Genomic DNA, 21,665 nt, shown 5'->3' on the forward strand with positions numbered 1-21,665 from the left:
CGTACACCGAACGTTTGCTTCCAACTAGAAACGAGAAATAAAACTACATTGTGGGTATGAAAAGGATAACTTTGCATGGTATCGGAGAGATAAAATATAAAAGTAGGTGATGTTATCATAAAGTTAGAATATATTACTAAATATTATAAATAGAGAGTGTGGAATAATGATGGATCGGCGTGCGGAATTGTCTTAGGCAATTTTTAATAAGACCGGCAGTCGTCATTGCAATTTCATATGAGGGAGAGGCATAGGCTAACATACTTTCTCTTCCTGGATCATATGCACTTATGATTGGAACTCTAGCATGCATCTGCAACTACTAAAGATCATTAAGGTAAAACCCAACCATAGCATTAAAGCATCAAGTCCCCTTTATCCCATACGCAACAACCCCCTTACTCGGGTTTATGCTTCTGTCACTCAAGCAATCCACTATAAGCGAGTCATGAACATATTGCAACACCCTACGTCGGGAATCCCTCACGCTTGCGCGACACGGAGGGCACAATAGGACATCAGCAAAATAAAACATACAACTCGTACCAATCTAGATCATCAATCAACCCAAGGACAAAGGATATCTACTTAAAACATCATAGGATGGCAACACATCATTGGATCATAATATGTGGCATAAAGCACCATGTTCAAGTAGGATTACAGCGGGGTGCGGGAGAGTGGACCGCGTAAAAGATATGAGGGTGATGATGATGATGATGGTGGTGATGTTGATGAAGACGATCACCGCGGCAATGATTCCCCTCTCGATGGCACTCCGGTGCCACAAAGATAGAGGATGAGAGGTTCTCCCCCTTGTGCTTCCTCGTCCATGGCCTCCCCCCTGGATGGGGAGCGGTTCTCCCTCTGGTCCTTGGACTTCATGGTGATGATGGCCCCTCCGGGATCCTCCTCCATAGCCTCCGATGATGATGGCCCCCTCCGGCAGGGTGCCAGAGAGGGCCTAGATGGATTTCTTGTGGCTACAGAGGCTTGCAGCGGCGGGACTTCCGATCTAGGTTATTTGCTAGAGGTTTGGGCATTTATAGGAGAGGTTGGTGTCGAGAACAAGTCAGGAGGCCCCACGGGAAGTCCACAAGGCACAGGTGCGCCCAGGGGGGTGGGTGCGCCCCTGACCCTCGTGGGGCCCACGGGACTCCCCTCCGGTAGATTTTTGTTCCAGTATTTTTTATAATTTCCAAAAAAAATCTCTGTTGACTTTCATAGCATTCCGAGAACTTTTATTTCTGCACAAAAACAACACCACGGTAGTTCTACTGAAAACAGCGTTAGTCCGGGTTAGTTCTAATCAAATCATACCAAAATCATATAAAACTATTGTAAACATGGCATGAATACTTCATAAATTATAGATACATTGTAGACGTATCATAATTAAGATTTACAAAGTTTCCGTAAGCATGAACACAGTTCAAGGAGCTCCCCCACTTCAACAATGCTTGTCTCTCTCACTTTCATTTTCCTTTTTGAAAAGTTTTGGGTTCCCCTCTATTTTTTGTTGTTAAACTATTTAAAAGCACCCAACAGAAATAAATGAATCTCTATAACTTCTGGATTGTCTCCCTGGCAGCGCTTTCTTTAAAGCCATTAAGCTAGGCATAAAGTGCTCAATTAATGGATCCACCCGGATCCCAAGGTATATCAAAACCAATTTGAATGAGAAATTATTTGGCATTTAGTAGTGAGCACAAAGTGATGTGTGTCATGTAACAACAAAGTCCAACTCTCTCCCTATGCATAGGCATGTCATATAAGAACAATTCATGCACATCAAGTAAAGGCCAATGCATAGTATAAGCAGTTTCTTGCAATTTTGTTGTGTTGGAAACATAGAGAGGCGGAGATGTAGTTCCTCTCTCATAATAATTGCAAGTAGGAGCAGCAAGCACATGCATATCACATTCACCAAAATTATCATGTGCAACGGTAAAAGGCAACCCATCAATATAATCCTAAATAAGAACAAACTTCTCCGATATAGTGTAGTTGGGAGAATTCAAAAAGATAATAAGACTATCGTGTGTGGTTGCAATAGCAAAAATTTCATGTTCAACATAAGGAACTATAGAAAGTTCATCTCCATAAACATAATTCATATTGGCATCATGGCCACAAGCATAGCAAGCATCAAGTTCATCAAAAAAGGATATTTCAAACAAATCAACGGGATCATAGCAATTATCACAGCATTCATCCTTTGGTAAGAACGAAGGGGCATTAAATAATGTATGAGTTGAAGAGTTACTCTCATTAGAAGGTGGGCGCAGGTAGCTAATCCGCTCTTCTTCCTTTTGTTCTTCGCTCTCCTCATCATGTTTTTCATCCAATGAGCTCATAGTTTCATCAATTTCTTCTTCCATAGATTCCTACAAAAGATTAGTCTCTTCTCCGACAGCGGATATTTTCTCAATAAATGCATCAATATCGGAATTATATTTATAATTATCATAGCAATGTTTAAAGATGGCAAAATTTCCATGTCTATAAACATCATCATCAAAAGCTTCATACTTTTCAAACAAAGATTCAATTTCATAAGCACCCTTAAAAGCAACAAATTCTTCTATTCGTTCCACATCATAATAATCATGTATACAATTAGCATAAGAAGCTAAGGTTTAATTATCATTAAATTTGCATGTAAAGGGAAGGTGTGGAGCGTTCATCCTAGAGTAACAAGTAAAATCATATCTCAAGCATAAATCCCGAGCATACCAATGCAGCATATAAATTTGATCTCATAAAAGTTTCCCTTTTTGTGTCAACCGATCATCCCTAAAGTATTCATGTTGATCCAATGTTACTCCCATTATCATGTTGAATGGGGGTTTCTCAGGATTATCAAAGTAGTGCATAATATTTTTCTCATAACGAGCATTGAGGGTTTTAGGAGGTTCCCCATCTCGATGGGTAGCAAGTACCACTAATTTGTTTGGTGTTTCGTGTTCCATATCCATAACTAAAGATAGAGAACAACTTATAACATAAAACAAAAACTACTTAGTGATAAAGCAAACAAGCACACACGAGAATATTCACCCCACGCTATAACTCCCCGGCAATGGCACCAGAAAAAGGTCTTGATAACCCACAAGTATAGGGGATCGTTTGTATCCTTCTTTGATAAATAAGAGTGTCGAACCCAATGAGGAGCTAAAGGTAGAACAAATATTCCCTCAAGTTCTATCGACCACCGATACAACTCTACGCACACTTGACGATTGTTTTACCGAAAACAGGTATACAACTATTTTGTAGGTGTGATGCTAGAACTACTTTGCAAGAATAAAACTAGAAGTATTTTGCAAGATAATAAAATCTAGGTGATTAGAAAAATAGTTTGTGTCAACAAGAAATTTATTTGTCCCTAGGCAATCGATAACAAGTATCGGTAATCATTCTTGTAATTTTATATGAGGGAGAGGCATGAGCTAACATATTTTATCTACTTGGATCTTATGTACTTATGATTGGAACTCTAGCAAGCATCCACAAATACTAAAGATCATTAAGGTCGTGAAACCCAACCATAGCATTAAGTATCAAATCCTCTTTATCCCATACGTCATACCCCACCTACTCGGGTTTAAGCTTCTGTCACTCTCGCAACCCACCATAAGCGAACCATGAACATATTGCAACACCCTACAGCGGGGGCCCCTCACGTTTGCGTGAGAATGGAGGGCACCATAGGAGAGCACCATAAATAAAATATACAATCATACCAACCAAGATCACGATTAACCCACAAGACAAAACAGATCTACTCAAACATCATAGGATAACCATAGATCATTGGGAAATAATATATGGAGTTGAGAAACATGTTTAAGTAGAGATTATAGTGGGGAGAAGAGGTTTTACCCCACTGCATAGAGGGGGAGAGAGTTGGTGTTGATAGTAGCAAGATTGTTGATGTAGATCGTCGTCCTGATCGTTGCCCCGGTGGCACTCCGGCGCCACCGGAAGCGAGGGGGAGAGAGCCCCCCTACTTCTTCTTCTTCTTCCTTGGCGTTCCCCCTAGATGGGGAGGAGAATTCCCCCTCTGGTCCATGGTCTCCTATGGCGGCGGAGGGGCGGGAGCCCCTCCGAGATTGGATCTCCCTCTCTGTTCTCTTCTGTTTCGCGTTCCCAGATCTGGCCAAAAACCGTTTCATATATTCCAAGAGATCCTTAACTACGATTGTGCTGAGATTTTAACACGATTTTTTCCAGATATAAGCTTCCTTGCGCCCGAAGTAGAGCTCCAACCGACATTCGAGGAGGGCACAACCCACCACCACATGCCAGGGGCCTCTGGCATGCCCTGGTGTCTTGTGGGCTGTGTGGGCCTCCGTTTGCGGTGATTCCAACTCCCAAAAATCACATATATTCCAAAGTAATTATCCATGAAATTTTATTGCATTTGTACTTCGTTTGATATGGATATTCCGCGATACCAAAAACATGCAAATAATAAGAACTGGCACTAGGCACGGGCTGATAGGGCACATTAAATGCACTGCTTAACGTCACATCGTTGGTTGCCCAACAAGGCTTGCTGGGCCGTCTCGCCAGCTTGCTCGACATGTCGCAGGACGGGTGTGATCTGTGGGTTTTTCATGTAGGGAGTGGCTGCCATGTGGCGAATGGCTGCCACTTAGTCACTCTACGGCTTGACACCAAACTGATCGACAACGTGAGTCATGGTGGAGTGGTTGGTGAGGTGGTCTTGCCTCCGTGAGCCCCGGTAGGCCCTGCCGGGACGCCATGGCTATCAGCTTTTAAGTGTGCCTCGCCCCTTGCCGGGCTCGCCTGCCCGGCAAGGGAGGCCCTTCTCTTGATGATACCTTGCTTTCCTGGCTTGGTCTTGGTCCCTCTGTCATGCATGTTGGTCCTTCGAATCCCTTGGTCCCTTGTACTCTGACTTGGGCTAGTGCTTCGATCTTGCTCCCGTGCCGGTGCATAGTCTAGGCAACAAACCCAGGGTTTGTTGCACCGACAGAAGCCCCCGGGCCTACCCCGAACGTGCTGCCGAGCGTCGTCTGGGTAGGGCCCAATAAGTGCATAGGCGGTGTTGTTGAGGAGGCTGGTCTCTTGATGTCTTCTTTGCTTCTTCATTAGCGTTGATTTTGGGCCAGTTTCCGATTTCTCCGTGCGTCGGGTAAAGCCAATAGTGGTGGGGCCACTCCAGTATTGGCCTGTGAATGACTTTAATGCACAGGGTAGAACCTACCAATTCACTCTTCCCACCACACCCTTATCCTTACCCACGTATGCTGCATGCATCGTGCAGGGTAGGTAATAGAGGCACGTGGCGCGGGAGAGCATCAAGGTGAGGGCCCGGTCATCTTGAATTGGCGAAGGCAGATGGGGACCGCCCGTTGAGGGAGCAGCTCCCCTCCCCGGCTTGCCTAAAAAAGGGAGGGGTGGAGGAGGGTGGAGTCACTCATCCTTGCATTCTTCCTCTTCTATCTTGTGCTTCTTGTTAGATATGTTGGAGGAGAGAGCCTGGGGCCAGCCCCCGGGCCCTTGGTTGGGGCAAGTGTTGCTAAATGCTGGTGCTGACGCTCGGGGAGTGACCCTGGTCCCTATTGCGGTGAACCTCTTGATTCCTTCGAGGCTCGGCCTGGAGGCAGGGCTGGAGATCATTGGTAATCCCAGCACAGCCCCTCCCGGAAGTCTTGGGGCTGATGTCGATGAGAGGCGCGCCTTCCTGCCCGCCAAGGTGGGGAGCGGTGCGCCTCAAGCCCCCTGGCCGCCTTGGCCGCTCGCCATCTTCCCGAGGAAGGTGCCGAAATGGAGTCTTGGCTCTTCTTAGGAGTAGCGGTGGTGAGGAGAAAGCAAGGGAATGCGGGGAAGGCGGGTGGCACGGAGTCATGTTGGAGTACGGTGGCGTGGATGCCCTCGCCTCCGACCGGCGACCGGCCGCCTCGTCTTCCCCTATTCCCCTCCCCCCGGCATCATCATCACCGACCTCCTAGGGTGATAGCCGGGGAGGGATGTTCTCTTGGTGCCTTCGCCTCCCCTCCAGCAGTCTTCCGGCTGAGCTTTGGTGGATGACTACACCGGCGCTCAAGCCAGGGCTTCTTGCTGGCTCTGGAGGTGGCGACCAGGGGGCGCCGCCCCATCCTCTGTACTCCTCCTTCGCAGCCTCGCCACTCCCGGTCTTGTCAGGCCGTGCCAAGCGGGTCCTGACAGGACCAGGGTGGGCTCCTGCTTGGGTGCGCCTTTTCTCGTGTTTTCCTCACTTCCTCGATGTATGCCTCCATCAATGGACTTTGGTAATCCTTGTTGACTTGTCTCACCACAAGTTGTGTATCTCCTTGAATGATTAGCTTCTCAATTCCCAATTCAGCTGCAATCCTGAGCCCGACAAGGAGCCCTTCATACTCAGGTGTATTGTTGGTTGCTTCTTCCCAGGCAAAATGCATTTCGATGACGTACTTCAAGTGCTCCCCGAAGGGGGCAACAAGAAGCACACCAACTCCTTCACCTTGTAGGGAAAAGGCACCATCAAAATAGATAATCCATTCTTGGGGCGATTCCTTGCTGGGAATAATTGTCTCTGTCACTTCCTCATTAGGGGTTGGCGTCCATTCTGCAATAAACTCTGCCAATGCCCTGCTCTGAATAGTTGATGTGCTCTCAAACTTCAGACCAAAAATGGATAACTCCAAATCCCACTCCACTATTCTGCCGGTAGCGTCAGGGTTTCGGAGTATCCTTTGCAACAGGAAACGAGTGACAACCGTGATCTCATGGGCTTGGAAGTAGTGGAGCAGTTTCCTTGAGGCCATGAGGAGACCAAAGATCATTTTTTGCACACCAGAGTACCTCATTCTAGCCCCCTGTAATAGGGAGCTAACGAAGTACACTGGCCACTGCACCACTTTCCTCCTTGCCACGTCCTTGGGGTTGCTCTCGTTGCCGTGCACATTGCTATCCTGATCCTTCTCTAACTCTGCCGGTCTCTGCTCACTCTCTGCCTCATCCACTTCTCTCTGTGCTACCAAAGTTGCATTGACCACTTGGTTGGTTGCCGCTAAGTACAACAGCAATGGCTCCTGGGGTTTTGGGGAAACCAAGGTAGGCACAGAGGACAAGTAAGCCTTCAACTCTTGCAAAGTTGCATCTGCTTCTAGGGTCCACTACACAGGCCCAACCTTTTTCAAAATTTTATAGAACGGCAGGGCGCGCTCGGCAGACTTGGAGATGAATCTTCTTAGCACAGCAACACATCACATCAAACGCCTCACATCCTTAACTGTCCTTGGCACTTGGATCAGCTTGATAGCTTTGATCTTGTCAGGGTTGGCTTCAATCCCGTGATGGGATACGAAGAACCCAAGCAGCTTGCCGTAGGGAACACCAATTACACACTTCTCCAGGTTGAGCTTTAAATTGATCTTGTGGAGATTAGCAAACGTCTCCTCCAAATCCTGAATAAGTGTGGCTCTATCCTTGGTCTTGACCACATTGTCATCCATATAAGCTTCTATGTTTCTGTGCAGCTGTGGCTAAAAACCAATCTGGACTGCCCTTGCAAAAGTAGACCCAACACTCTTTAATCCAAATGGCATGCGGACAAAACAGTGCATACCACATGGAGTAATGAACAACGTCTTCTCTTCATCCTCCTTGGACATGAAGATTTGGTGATACCCAGAGTATGCATCCAGAAAGGAGAGCAAATCACAACCTGAAGTGGAATCCACAATCTGATCAATGCGCGGCAAGGGAAACAGATCCTTCGGGCAAGCTCTGTTGAGATCTGTGAAATCTATGCAAAGCCTCCATTTCCCGTTAGCCTTCCGAACTACCACTGGATTTGCCAACCATGTGGGATGCAACACTCCTCTGACCAAACCAGCTGCCTCAAGCTTCTTGATCTCTTCCGTAATGAACTGCTGCGTCTCCAAGGCCTGCTTCCAAACTTTCTTCTTGATAGGTCACGCGTGTGGGCAGGCAGCTAGGTGGTGCTCGATTACCTCCCTGGGAACACCGGGGATATTAGATGGTGGCTAGGCAAACACATCGACATTCGCACGCAGGAAGGCAACGAGCGCGCTTTCCTATTTGTCATCGAGGGTGGCGCTGGTAGTGAAAGTACCATCAATGCCAGCCAGCCCTGTTGGGACCTTCTTCACTTGGGGTGTAGAAACCTTGGATGTATTGGTGTTGGAACACTCCGGCACGTCATCAAAGGGTGACGTGCACTCGGTGGGGGCACGCTTCCTGGACTCTTTACCGGTGTCCCTATAGTCTCTCTTTTTTTCCTTTGCTTTCCTTGGCGGGAACTGATGCTGCCGTTGCATCGACCACGTCTCGGTACATCTTGTCCACACAAATGATTGCATTCTTCTCATCTGATGGGATGGTGACGACTCCCAGTGGCCCAAGAATCTTTAGTGCGTTGTAGGCATAGTGGGATGCCACCATGAATTTAGCCAAGGTCGGGCGTCTAAGTATCCCATTGTATGGCAGGGGGAGATCGACCACATCAAACACAATCCTCTCAATTTGATAGTTCAGTTCTCCCCCAAACGTTACCAGCAACGTGATCTTTCCCTTAGGACGGCTCCTGCAGGGATTAACTCCTTGAAACATGCCAGTAACCTCTAGCTCTTCCTCTGCTATCTGAAGCTTGCTGATAACTGCTGGGGAAATCAGATTCAACCTGGCCCCGCCGTCCACCAGCATCTTTGTGACCTTGAGGTTGCGGATCATTGGGGAGACCGACAATGGCAGACACCCTACCACAGTGGTACGGCTACGGTGATCCTCTTCATCAAAGATGATGGGCGTACGAGACCATTTGAGCAGCTTCCGGGCCTCTGGCACTCGCTCCAAGGCATTGACTTCTCGTGCCCACCGCTTGAGTTGGCGGTGAGAGGTGTGCGGAGATGCACCCCCATCAATGCATAGGGCGTCAGTGGCCTTCTGAAATTCCTGCTCACTGGTTTCTTCTTCATCTGCTCCATCACTCTCATCATCACAAACTTCTTTCTCTCTACCCCAGGCGGGCTTTCCTTGGTTCTGAAAGGTCTGCCGGGGCGATTTACTTCACCACCTCGGCCCTTACCGCCAGCAATAGTCTGACCCTTTTCCGTGTCATGCTTCTCATACTCTGCTCTCTGTCTCTTAACAAGTTTCTCAACCTGATAGCACTCTTGAAGGCCGTGGCCCTTGGTCAGATGAATTTTGCAGTACGGCCCATCACCTTTCCCGGCTTTCTCGGCAGCAGCGGCTTCCCGGCAGTCAGTGCACACGGCAGCTTCCTAGCCGGGGGCCTCAGCTTTGGCCTTCTTGACGATACTAGGCATACCCGATCCTTCAACAGTCATCACTGCCTTATCTCTCCACTTCTTTTTGCGCTTCTTGCTCTTCTTCTAACTGGTTGATTCATCATCATCCTCTGAATCAGGATTAATGCAATGTTCCTCTCCGAGCAACTTTCTTCCCTCCTCCATCCTAGCACACTTATCCACCAATGTGTAAAGCTCCTTCACAGTCTTGGGCAACCACACGTTCATCTTGGAATGAATATGATGGTTACGCACATTGGACTGGAAGGTAGCTATTACGGCTGCTAGATGGATATTTGGGATATTTCTATGAACTTTGCTGAATCTCTATAAATACTTACGGAGGGTTTCTCCTTCCTTCTGTTGGAGAAGCTGCAAGTCGCTGGGCCTGCCGGGTTCTTGATGAACTCATGGCACAGGTCAGCCCATCACGAAATGGAGTTCTCCAGTAGGTGCATCAGCCAAGACCTCACATTGGACTTGAGGGCCAAAGGGAAGTAATTGGCGAACACCTTCTCATATCTTCCCCCGGTAGCTTGAACATCGACGGTGTAGATGCTCAGGAACTCTGCCGGGTTCAGCCTCCCATCGTAATTCTCAGGTATCTCCGGCTTGAACATACGAACGGACAGCCAACAGACTTGCCGCAGCTCACGAGTAAAGGCAGGGCAGCCAACCTCAAAAGGTAGGCACCCACCAATACCGAGCGCGGGCTCGTCGATGTCGGGGCCGCCATACCCATCGGTCTGGCGAAGGTCGTCATGGCATTCCTTGATGACGACACGCGTGTCTCCTCTCCGCCTATCCTCCGGGGCTCGTCGTTGACTTGGACGTGCTCGAGGGTCAGAGGAGGCCATCGAGACATCATTAGGGTCCTCATTCTGTTGTGCTCGCGCTAGCTGCCATAGCGGGGACTGCACCGTGGGGATGGCCCCTTCCCTACGGTCAGTAGAAGGAGCTGTTGCTGTCGCTTGGGGAGGCCGCGGCGAGCTGGCTTGCTGCAAGCCCCCAGCTTCGGCGAAACGGAGCAGAATTTTGGATGGTGGCACGCCATTCGTTCATATGATCGGCCGTTGGGGGTAATCTCAGCAGTAGTTCAGCTCGCGCCATGGCCTCCAAAGCTGTACTTGGCAAGGGTGATGATGAAGTCAATCGTACCATCGCTTGGCTCCTGATGGTGCCAATGGTGGCTGCACCGCGCCCCCGCTGGTGCTGTGGGGCGACCACCTGGAGGTAGTGCGGCGATGGCGCTCACAGGCCAGCGGCTCCATCAGGTGCAACGGATTGGTCGACCCGTTCCGGGGGAGGTGCACGCTCTGCGACCGCACCAATGGTGGGAGCGGCCGGAGAGCGGCGATTCGCCCTGGTCCGAGCGTCGTCGCTGCGGCTGTGCCCGTCGGCGGGGGAAAGGGGGACATACAGAGTAATCCCTTCGCCCATACCTTGGGGAGCATGGCCGTCGGGGTGTTACTGATGCTGCTCTCCTCCGGTGCCTCCTGCTCCTGCGTCGGCCGCGGGGAGGTGGTGGTGATGCCTCCTGCTCTGACAACATCCTCAGCGGCGTCCGCGTCCTCGCATGTCTCCACACACCCCCACGGCGTTGGAGGCCGCGGGCAGCGGAGCCTTCGACGTGGATGGGTGAGCCGAAGGACCGGGTTTCTTCTTGGACGCCATGGTCGATCGTGTCGCCAAAGGTGAAGATGGTGATGAAGATGACGTGCTGCACACGCCTTTAGGTTCCCACAAGCGAGCCCCCTACCCGGCGCGCCAAAGATGTTGCAGGAAACCACAGCCACCTATGGGACCAGGAGGCCCCTTGGTAGTTCGGCAGGGGGACGTCGTGTTGCAAAAAGAGCAGACGAGCATGGGGCAACATGGCAGAGATCACGCGGGCAGTTTTAGTTTGGGCCACCGCGAGGCATAAAACCCTACTCCTGCTTCGGTGGATTGATGGTGGAAAGGTGGTGGTGGAGCATAGTACACTTGTCAGCAAGGGTTGCCTTAGGGCAGCAATGACTACGCGCGTATGGGGGAGTGAGTTATCCAACCTTCTAACCCTTTCTACGGGTACCATGGGCCTCATTTTATAGATCAAGAGGTTACCATAATGGCAAAGTAATCATTATGCACTGATAAGATAGCAAACAGTGCTATCATACCTAACTCTGCCGGCTGATAGGGTGCATTAAATGCACAGCTTAATGTCACATCGTTGGCTGCCCGACAAGGCTTGCTGGGCCATCTCGCCAGCTTCACGCCTGCTTGCTCGACACGTCACAGGACGGGTGTCATCTGTGGGTTTTTTCTGTAGGGAGTGGCTGCCATGTGGCGAATAGCTGCCACTTAGTCACTCCGTGGCTTGACACCGCACTGATCGATGACGTGAGTCGTGGTGGAGTGGTTGGTGAGGTGGTCTTGCCTCCGTGAGCCCCGTCAGGCCCTGCCGGGACGCCTTGGCTATTAGCTTTTAAGTGGGGCCTCGCCCTTGCCGGGATCGCCTGGCCGGCAAGGGAGGTCCTTCTCTTGATGATGCCTTGCTTCCCTGGCTTCGTCTTGGTCCCTCTGATATGCATGTTGGTCCTTCGAATCGCTTGGTCCCTTGTACTCTGACTTGGGCTGGTGCTTCAATCTTGCTCCCGTGCCTGTGCACAGTCTGGGCAACAGATCCAGTGTTTTTTGGACCGACATTGATAGATTGATAGGAAAGGATAACTTTGAGGTGGTTTCATACCCTACAAACAATTTCACCGTATGTTCTCCGCTACATAAGAATTATGGAGTGATTCTTCATTGCATGTTGTGGGATTGTTATATGATTCAACTATGTTAGCACTGTTGAGAGATTGCACTAGTGAAAGTATGAACCTTAGGCCTTGTTTTCAAGCATTGCAATACTGTTTGTGCTTCGTTTTATCAATTGCTACCTTGCTGTTTTTATCGTTCCTATTACGAAAACCTATATCTACTATCCATATTACACTTGTATCACCATCTCTTTGCCGAACTAGTGCACCTATACAATTTACCATTGTACTTGGTGTGTTGGGGACACAAGAGACTCTTTGTTATTTGGTTGCAGGGTTGTTTGAGAGAGACTATCTTCATCCTATGCCTCCCATAGATTTGTAAACCTTAGGTCATCCACTCGAGGGAAATTTTCTACTGTCCTACAAAAATCTGCGCTTGGAGGCCCAACACGAGTCTACAAGAACAAATTGTGTAGTAGACATCAAGCACTTTTCTGGCGTCGTTACCTGGGAGGTTAGTGCTTGTAGCTATATCTTCAGATCTTGCAATTGAATCTTTTAGTTTCTTGTTTTATCACAAGTTTGGTTTATAAAATAAAACTACAAAAATATGGAATTGACGTTGCCTCATATTATTCATATTTATCATGTCTTTCTTAAAAATGATTGAAAGGAAAATTGTGCTCAATTGTTAGAAGAAGAATTCAATAAAATGTTTGGCACAAAATGTTTGAATGATGAGCATGATTGCAATGTTGTTAGTATGCTTGCTATGAATATCCATGATGCCAATAATATGCAAAGCAATAAGCTTGGGGATGCTATATTTGATGCACATGATATTTTTAGTCCCCCAAGTTTTGATGAGAAAAAATATTATGATGATAGCATGCCTCCTATTTACAATGATTATATTAATGAAAGTGGGTTTGGAAGAGTGTCAACTCTAGGTACTAATGATCCCACTATTTTGGAGGGTGTTCAATCTTATTCCAATTTGTGAAAGTGAATTTTGAGAGGTCATAACATTATTTAGTGATGAAGAGGTTTCAATTGACTATTGTAAGTGCATCTAGTGCCACCCCTAGTTGGTTTTGGAGTATTGATGACAAACTTGGTTGAGGGACTAATGTGTTTGTGAGAACTGCAGGATAACACAGGTAGTAGTCCCTTATTGATTCGGCTTACCTACCAGAGATGGCCCCTAAAAATGTGTGAAGACATTGAAGACAATGGTGGTCTGTGAAGACATTCACAGTGAAGATTATGACATGAGAAGACATTCATGTGAATGCTATGGAGTGCGAAGACATAGTTGTTTCGTAGTTTCCTTTTCTTCTTTGTTGAGTCATAGGAACCACCGTACTGTTAAGTGGGGTCCAAGTGAACAAAGTCAGAATGACTGAAGTGATGCTCAACCAAAATCCTATGTCTTCGAGCGAAGACAATGAGAGCAAATCTTATCCAGAGCTGGATGAGTCAGCTTTACTTGTATCCCAAGTCAAGCTGCCGCGTGTGTTTGAAATCCGACCGTTGGACATGTGTCAGTTCCTTAGTGACCCAGGGTCATTTCGGACATATCATGTCGGGTTGCCTCTGGGCTATAAATATCCCACCCCCTACACCATAAATTGGGGGTTGCTCAGAGTTAGTGCACGCTTTTGTCATTTGAGAGCAACCCACCTCCGAAGCATTTGAGAGAGAGATCCTTGTGAGGACAAAGCCCAAAACACCCAGAGCCAAAGAGTGTTAGGCATCACTGAAGTCTTTCTGTCTGCGTGACCTGAAGACTTGTTACACTTGATGATTGTGAATCCTCCAACCAGTTAGGCATCGCGTTCTGAGCATCAAAGAGCCATTGTGGATTGCCAGTGAAGGAATTCTGTGAAGGTTTTGAAGTCTACCTTGAAGACTTACCAGAGTGATTGGGAAAGGTCCGGGTGTCCTTAGCTCAAGGGGAATAAGGTGAAGACGCGATCTTCTGAGTTAAATCTCAGCCTCCCTAACCAGACATACATTTGTCACAACAACTAGAACTGGTCTACAAAATCCCTGTCTTCACCAAGCAACTGGTTCTATCTCACACTTCCCTTTACTTTTCAGTTTGTCTTCGTGAAGTCATTGCCTGCTTGTCTGATCTGATTGACTTCACTGAGTAAAGACCATTTACTGTTTGGCTTCATATTGTCTTCCATCCTGATCCATACTACCTAGCTGCCAATAGTCTTTGTGCTTTCACTTCATTGATTACTTGACTATGTTTTGGCTAGGGTAGTCTACCTTCCGCCGCATATCAATAGGTTCATTTCTGCTGGTTATCTTCAAAAACCTCGTGTTTTGAAGACTTTCATAAAATCCTATTCACCCCCCTCTAGTCGATAACTAGCACTTTCAATTGGTATCAGAGCAAGGTGCTCTCTTGTTCTGTGTGATTCGATTTAACCACCTAGAGTTTTAGATATGTCGACTGCAGGGATAATCAAGGTCTCCGTTGCGTGCCCAGTCTTCGATGGCACTGATTACCCCTACTGGAAGAATAAGATGCGCATGCATCTTGAAGCCATTGATGTCGACCTCTGGTATGTCATCAAGAATGGTGTTCCCAAGTTTGGTGAAGGTGTCACCGCTTTTGATGTCAATAGGTTCATTCAAATGGATTCAACTGCCAAGAACATCATCTGTGGTCATATGACCAAAGGACAGTACGGCCGTGTGAGTGCACTGGAGACTGCGAAGCTGGTCTCGGACTGGCTCTCTAAGGTCAACGAAGGCGTCTCAACACAGAGAGATTCAAGGATTGATGTTCTTCGCAACCTCTTCAACTACTTCAAGAGAAATGACAATGAGAATGTCCATCTCACATTTGATCGCCTCACTGATAGCACAATTGAGCTTCGAGCACTTGGCGCCACTGAGATCACCAAGCACAAAATCGTCAAGAAGCTTCCGAGATCACTTGACAGCTCATTCGACACCCTGGCCCTAATGATTCAAGAATGTCCTGACTTCAAGACTCTCGATCCGTTTGACATACTTGAGAGGCTCAACACACATGAGTTCCAGTTATTTGAGAAGAGAGATACATATGGCCCCAACTATGGCCGAACCCAGGCTTTGAAGGCAAAGGTCGTGTCCTCATCTAAAGGAGAATTTGACTGTAGTTCTAAGTATCCTGAAGACATTGGAAAGGAGCTAGATATGATCATGAAGAAGTTCCAGAAGTTCTCCAAGAAGAAAGGTTTCAGAAAGTCTTCGAGATCCAGCTCAAGAAAGATGAAGCTTCCGCTCGTGGCTACAAGAAGAGAACGTGCCACAAATGTAAGAAACATGGTGACTACATCTTTGAGTGTCCTCAATGGGACAATGAGACCAAGAAGAAGAATAACAACAAGGAATATGATTCTGATGACAACAAGAAGAAGAAATCCTCAAAGTCTTCTTCAAAGTCTTCATCAAAGCCTTCATCATACAAGAAGAGCTCATCAATCAAGGCTCGTGCGTTTGTTGGCAAGGAGATGGATTCAGAGGAAGATTCTACTTTTGAGGAGGTGGAGGTGGAGTCGGAGGAGGAGTCTGATTCAAGCGTGGCAAGCCTAGCTCTAGCTTCAGCTTATATCACCAAGTCCATCTTCAACATTGAAGACAATGGCATCGTTGCTGACGCTGATGCTGATGATGAGGATGACTCTACTCCTACCTACTGCTTCATGGCACGTGGTGCCAAGGTAAACTCACGCGATGCTTACTTTCAAACATCCAATGAAGATGACTCTGAATGTGAATCTAAGCCTAGCTACAAAAGACTTGCTAAAATTCAACGAAACAACAAAATGCTATGGAACACATTCAAAAGTTGCTAGACAAAAGCGATGACCTGTTGGACGCAGAAATGATTCGAACTCAGTCCTTAACTGAAGACATTAAAAATCTTCACGTTAAGTATGAAGAACTTGAAAGTCGTCATGAAACACTCTCAGCTACTCATGAGAAGCTTTCCTATGATTATGTTCAAAGGAAGCAAGAACTTGAGAACCTGAGAGCGTCTCATGAAGATCTTCAAAAGGAGAATGAGTCACTTCAAGCTCAACAGATCAGTACCGCTCAGGAAGACTTTGAGCCACCATGTTTAAAATGTCTTGAGCGTGATAATGTTGTCTCTATTGCTGAATGTTCTGCTACTGCTACTGTTTCTATATCTTCAACTGCTGATGTGGTAACTAACTCCTCTTCCGAAGATACCACTACTATTGCTGATGAGAATGCTAAGTTGAAGACATTGCTTGAAACAGGGATATAAAAAAGCCTCAAAGGGCATCAGACTCTGTGTGATGTCCTCACGAAATAGATTCTGAACCAAAACCCTAGGAAAGAGGGTGTTAGGTTCGAGAGGAAAATGAACGTTGATGGTTCATACTAGAAGCCCGAGCAGTACCCAAAAACCACATGGGTGGCTGCAAAGGGTCCTTCAGTGGATCCATCTACCTTATTTGGCTTCACTTGTGCTAACCAGATTATCATTGATGAATCCTTTGATGCAAACTATAAACTATTTAAGAATCAGAATGGTGAAGTGTTTGCCAGGTATATTGGTACTAACTGCATGAATGGATCACCTTTGAAGAAGATCTGGGTGCCCAAAAGTTGTCTTGAGAAGCTTCCTGTGAATGTCATCATGACACCACATGGGAATAAGACAGACCCCGGATCTAAGGCTTCACATGGTCCAAAGGCTTCATATAGACAGAGGACTCATCAGAGTTACCCTAATGCCAATGTTTTGCAGGGAAACTATACTCAGACTTATGAATATGAGCGTGTTTCATCAAATCACTATGTTCATAAGACCAACAACTTTTCTTCTTATTCTTATGAGTATTATTGGCTCCAAAACCAAAGTTCTCAGATGCTGCACTTAGACTCATTGCTTCTAAGCCACGCTTGAAGATGTGGGTGGTTAAGAAAAATTAACTCTCTTTTGCAGGGAAAGGTATCCAGCTGGAAATTAAAGGCTTCTGATGCTTATGTTGGGGACCTAAAACATCTTGTGGGACACAAGATAAAATGCCAGAATGGTGTTACTATGTATTTTGTCCCAGGATTTCTAGACAAACATCCTATCTACCCTAACAAGGATCCGAACTTTGATAATATGCTTGTTCGTCAAATGTTTATGCTTCACATTTCCCTTGGTGAAGTCTATCCCCCAAACTCCACTGTAGGGTATGACACCAAAGGCTTCTGAGTGGATCATGGATAGTGGATGCACTAATCACATGACTGGTGATCGAAGTCTTCTTATGGATTCTACCCTACGTCCATCTAACAAAAGCCACATCATGTTTGCTGACACTAGTAAAAGCAAGGTATTGGGCCTAGGCAGAGTTGCAATCTCAAAGGATTAGCACATGGATAAAGTGATGCTTGTTGAATCCCTTGGTTTCAACTTAATGTCTGTCTCAATGCTTTGTGACCTCAGCATGATTGTGATATTTGTAAAATATCGTAGCCTTGTGGTTATGGAATCTGATAAATCTCTAGTCTTTGAAGGATATCAAAAGGACGATCTGTATATGGTAGACTTCTCCGCAGGACCACAGCTGGTCGTATGTCTTCCAGCAAAAGCATCAGAGTGCTGGCTCTGGCATCGGAGGCTAGGGCATGCGGGCATGAGGAACTTGCACACTCTCGCTAAGAAGAAGCATGTCATAGGCATCGAAGGCGTCAAGTTCAAGAAGGATCATCTGTGCAGCGCCTATGAAGCTGGAAAGATGACTCGGGCCAAGAATCCCTCAAAGACAATCATGACGATGACCCATCCCATCGAGCTGCTTCACATGGACTTATTCAGCCCTACTCACTACTCTACCCTTACTACCACTGCTTGCCTCTATGGCTTCATCATTGTTGATGATTACTCAAGATATACATGGGTGCATATAATTCTCTACAAGACTGAAGTGCAGGATGTCTTCAAACGATTCGCCAATCGTGCCATGACTAATTATGGCATTAGGATCAAGCACATTAGAAGTGACAACCGCACTGAATTCAAGAATACCGGCCTTGACACTTATCTTGATACATTGGGCATCACACATGAGTTCTTATCTCCATACACACCTCAGCATAATGGCATCATGGAGCGCAAGAACAGAACCCTCATTGAGATGGCACGGATGATGCTTGATGAGTACAAGACTCCAAGGAAATTCTAGCCTGGAGCTATTGATACTGTATGCGACGTCATCAACCGTGTTAATCTTCACAAGTTCCTAAAGAAGACATCATATGAGCTCCTGACTGGTAAGAAGCCAAACATCAGCTATTTCAGAGTATTTGGTGCCAGGTGCTGGATCAAGGATCCACATCACACTTCAAAATTTGCACCAAAAGTACATGAAGGTTTTATGCCTGGCTACAAAACGGATTCACACTCCTACAGAGTCTTTAACCTCTTTCACTATAAAGTGGTTCGAACTATGGATGTGCGATTCGATGAGACTAACGGCTCGCAAAAAGAGCACCTGCCAAATGTGCTAGATGAAGCTACACCAAGTGAATCTATCAAGCTTATGGGTACTAGAGAAATCATACCTTCGGAGGCACAGGCTGAAGAGGAAATCATCATTTCTGCACCCAATCAACATGAAGACACTGCTCAACCTGAAGCCAATGCTGAAAATGAAGACAATGATCAGCAAGGGCAAAATGTTCGTCCAGTTCATCCTCATGTTGCAAATGAAGTACAGATTGAGAAGATAATTGATAACATCAATGCACCTGGACCACTCACTCGTTCAAGAGCAACACAGCTAACAAATTTCTGTGGGCACTTTGCTTTTGTCTCAATATCAGAACCCAAGAAAGTTGACGAAGCCTTCATGGAACCTGAATGGATTCAAGCTATGCAAGAATCAACAGTTCGAGCTGAACAATGTATGGGAGCTTGTAAAGCATCCAGATCCTCGCAAGCACAACATCATCGGTACCAAATGGATCTATCGCAATAAACAACATGAGCATGCTCAAGTTGTTACAAACAAGTCTCATCTCGTTGCTCAAGGTTACACACAAGTTGAGGGGATTGACTTTGATGAAACATTTACTCATGTGGCTAGGCTTGAAGCCATTCGCATACTGCTAGCCTATGCCAACCACAACAACATTCTTTTGTACCAAATGGATGTCAAAAGTGCCTTTCTCAATGTCAAAATTGAAGAAGAAGTGTATGTTGCACAACCACCTGGTTTTGAAGACCCAAAGCGTCCTGACATGGTATACATGCTCAACAAGGCATTGTATGGCCTCAAACAAGCACCTCGAGCTTGGTATGACACACTCAAATACTTCCCGAAGAGCAAAGGCTTCAAACCTGGTTCACTAGATCCCACTCTCTTCATGAAGACATATGATGGTGAACTGTTTGTATGCCAAATCTATGTGGATGACATTATCTTCAGCTGCACTAACAAGAGATACAGTGATGAGTTTGGGCATATGATGCAAGAGCAATATCAGATGTCCATGATGGGTGAGCTGAAATTCTTCCTTGGTCTTCAAATCCATCAGTAGAGTAATGGCATCTTCATATCATAAGAAAAATACCTCAAAAATTGCATGAAGAAGTTTGGAATGCAAGACTGCAAAGGGTACACGACACCAATGCCAACCGAAGGCCATCTGGGCCCTGACGACAATTGTAAAGAGTTCGACCAAAAGGTATACTGCTCCATGATTGGTTCTTTACTCTACTTGTGTGCATCTAGGCCTGATATAATGCTTAGTGTTTGCATGTGTGCCCGATTCCAAGCGGCACCAAAGGAATCACATCACTTAGCCGTGAAGCAAATTCTTCGATATTTGGTTTACACCCCAACACTAGGATTATGGTATCCAAAGGGCTCAGAGTTTGATCTAGTTGGATTCTCATATGCTGATTACACCAGTGACAAGGTTGATCGGAAGTCCACATCAGGCACATGTCACTTTCTTGGACGATCTCTTGTCTGTTGGTCTTCAAAGAAGTAGAACTGTGTATCACTCTCCACTGCTGAATCCAAATACATTGCTGCTGGATCTTGCTGTGCTCAGATCCTATGGATGAAGAAAACTCTCAAAGACTATGGCATCCACCTGAAGCATGTGCCACTCTACTGCGACAATGAAAGCGCCATCAAGATTGCCAACAACCCAGTTCAGCACTCAAAGACAAAGCACATTCAGATTCGTCATCACTTTGTCAGAGATCATGTCATGAAGGAAGATATTGATATCATTCACGTCAACACTAAAGAGCAATTGGCAGATATCTTCACAAAGCCCTTGGATGAGAAAAGGTTTTGCATGTTGCAGTGTGAGCTAAATATCTTAGAATCCTCATATGTCCTATGATTGGACACACATCCTAACGCTTATGCATATTGATGACTTAGATGTGCAACACACGAAGTAACATATATCTTCAATCAATCAAAACTTACCCTCTAATTGTGAATACATTAACGCAGAATTTGACTTCGGAGCGCCACGATAATTATGCGCCGTGTCTGGGTCTAATACTTCCTATACGGTGGGTAATGCCACCACCAAACTTTCTCGAAGATTTTCGTTTGGCGTCATGGTTGCATTATCTTCGCATTTGGGTTGTCTTCAACATTTATTTGATTTCAAGGTTTATCTTTGCAATGTTGATTTGGTCCCTTTATGACACACACACACACACACTATTCTCGCTCATTGGCGGATTTGCTCTCGGGTCGTGATGAAACATGTCTCTGTTGCAATTTTACTGCCTGAGTTGTTTGACCTGAACTTCCCCTAGTGGTAAGTTGAACTTCTGCCAAGATTTCCCAAATGTGGCTTGCAATATACCGATGGAAATCTATGGACATGAGTATCATGACCCAAGTTAAAATTTTGGCAAAATGTAAGCAGTTTAAGAGCTATTTTGAAAATCGATTTTTCTTCATACAAAAAAGTGAATAGTATTTTCGATCGCATTTCAAAACCGTTTACCGGAATGAGGCAAATAATATGGTGTTGAAAGCTGCTGCAAAACCGCTCCTTCCACATGTTGAAAGTTTTCTCTAATTCTCTACGGTTAAAGACTAATTTGGAAAATCGTAAAATTTCGCAAATCGAAGAGCCGAGTTCATATTTTTTATATTATTTCTAAATGGCTAATCCAATTGAGGCAAATGATATGGCGTTGGAAAGCTTATGAAAATACGCTACTTTTTCATGTTTAAAGTTTTTTTTCTAATTTTGAACGGTTTGAATGTAATTTAGAAAACGGTCCAAGTTGCACCGAGTTCGTATTTTTGAGCTAATTTTTTAACTATACATCCAAATGTAGCAAATGATACGGCGTCGGAAAGCTTGCGTAAATGCGAAACTATTTGGTATATATTCTTTATCCCAATTCCTTACTATTTTAAGTCAATTTTGAAAATGGCTAAAACGTATTTTTCACGTAACTTCTATAAACTTTATCGGAATTGGGCAAATAATATATCGTTGAAAAGCTAAGGAAAGTGCAAAACTTTTTCATGTTGATGGTTTTCTCTGATTCCTTGCTGGTTTCAAGTAATTTCGAAAATGGCGAGATCAT

This window comes from Triticum dicoccoides, chromosome 4A, assembly GCF_002162155.2.
Source record: "Triticum dicoccoides isolate Atlit2015 ecotype Zavitan chromosome 4A, WEW_v2.0, whole genome shotgun sequence".
In the NCBI taxonomy this organism is placed as follows: Eukaryota; Viridiplantae; Streptophyta; class Magnoliopsida; order Poales; family Poaceae; genus Triticum; species Triticum dicoccoides.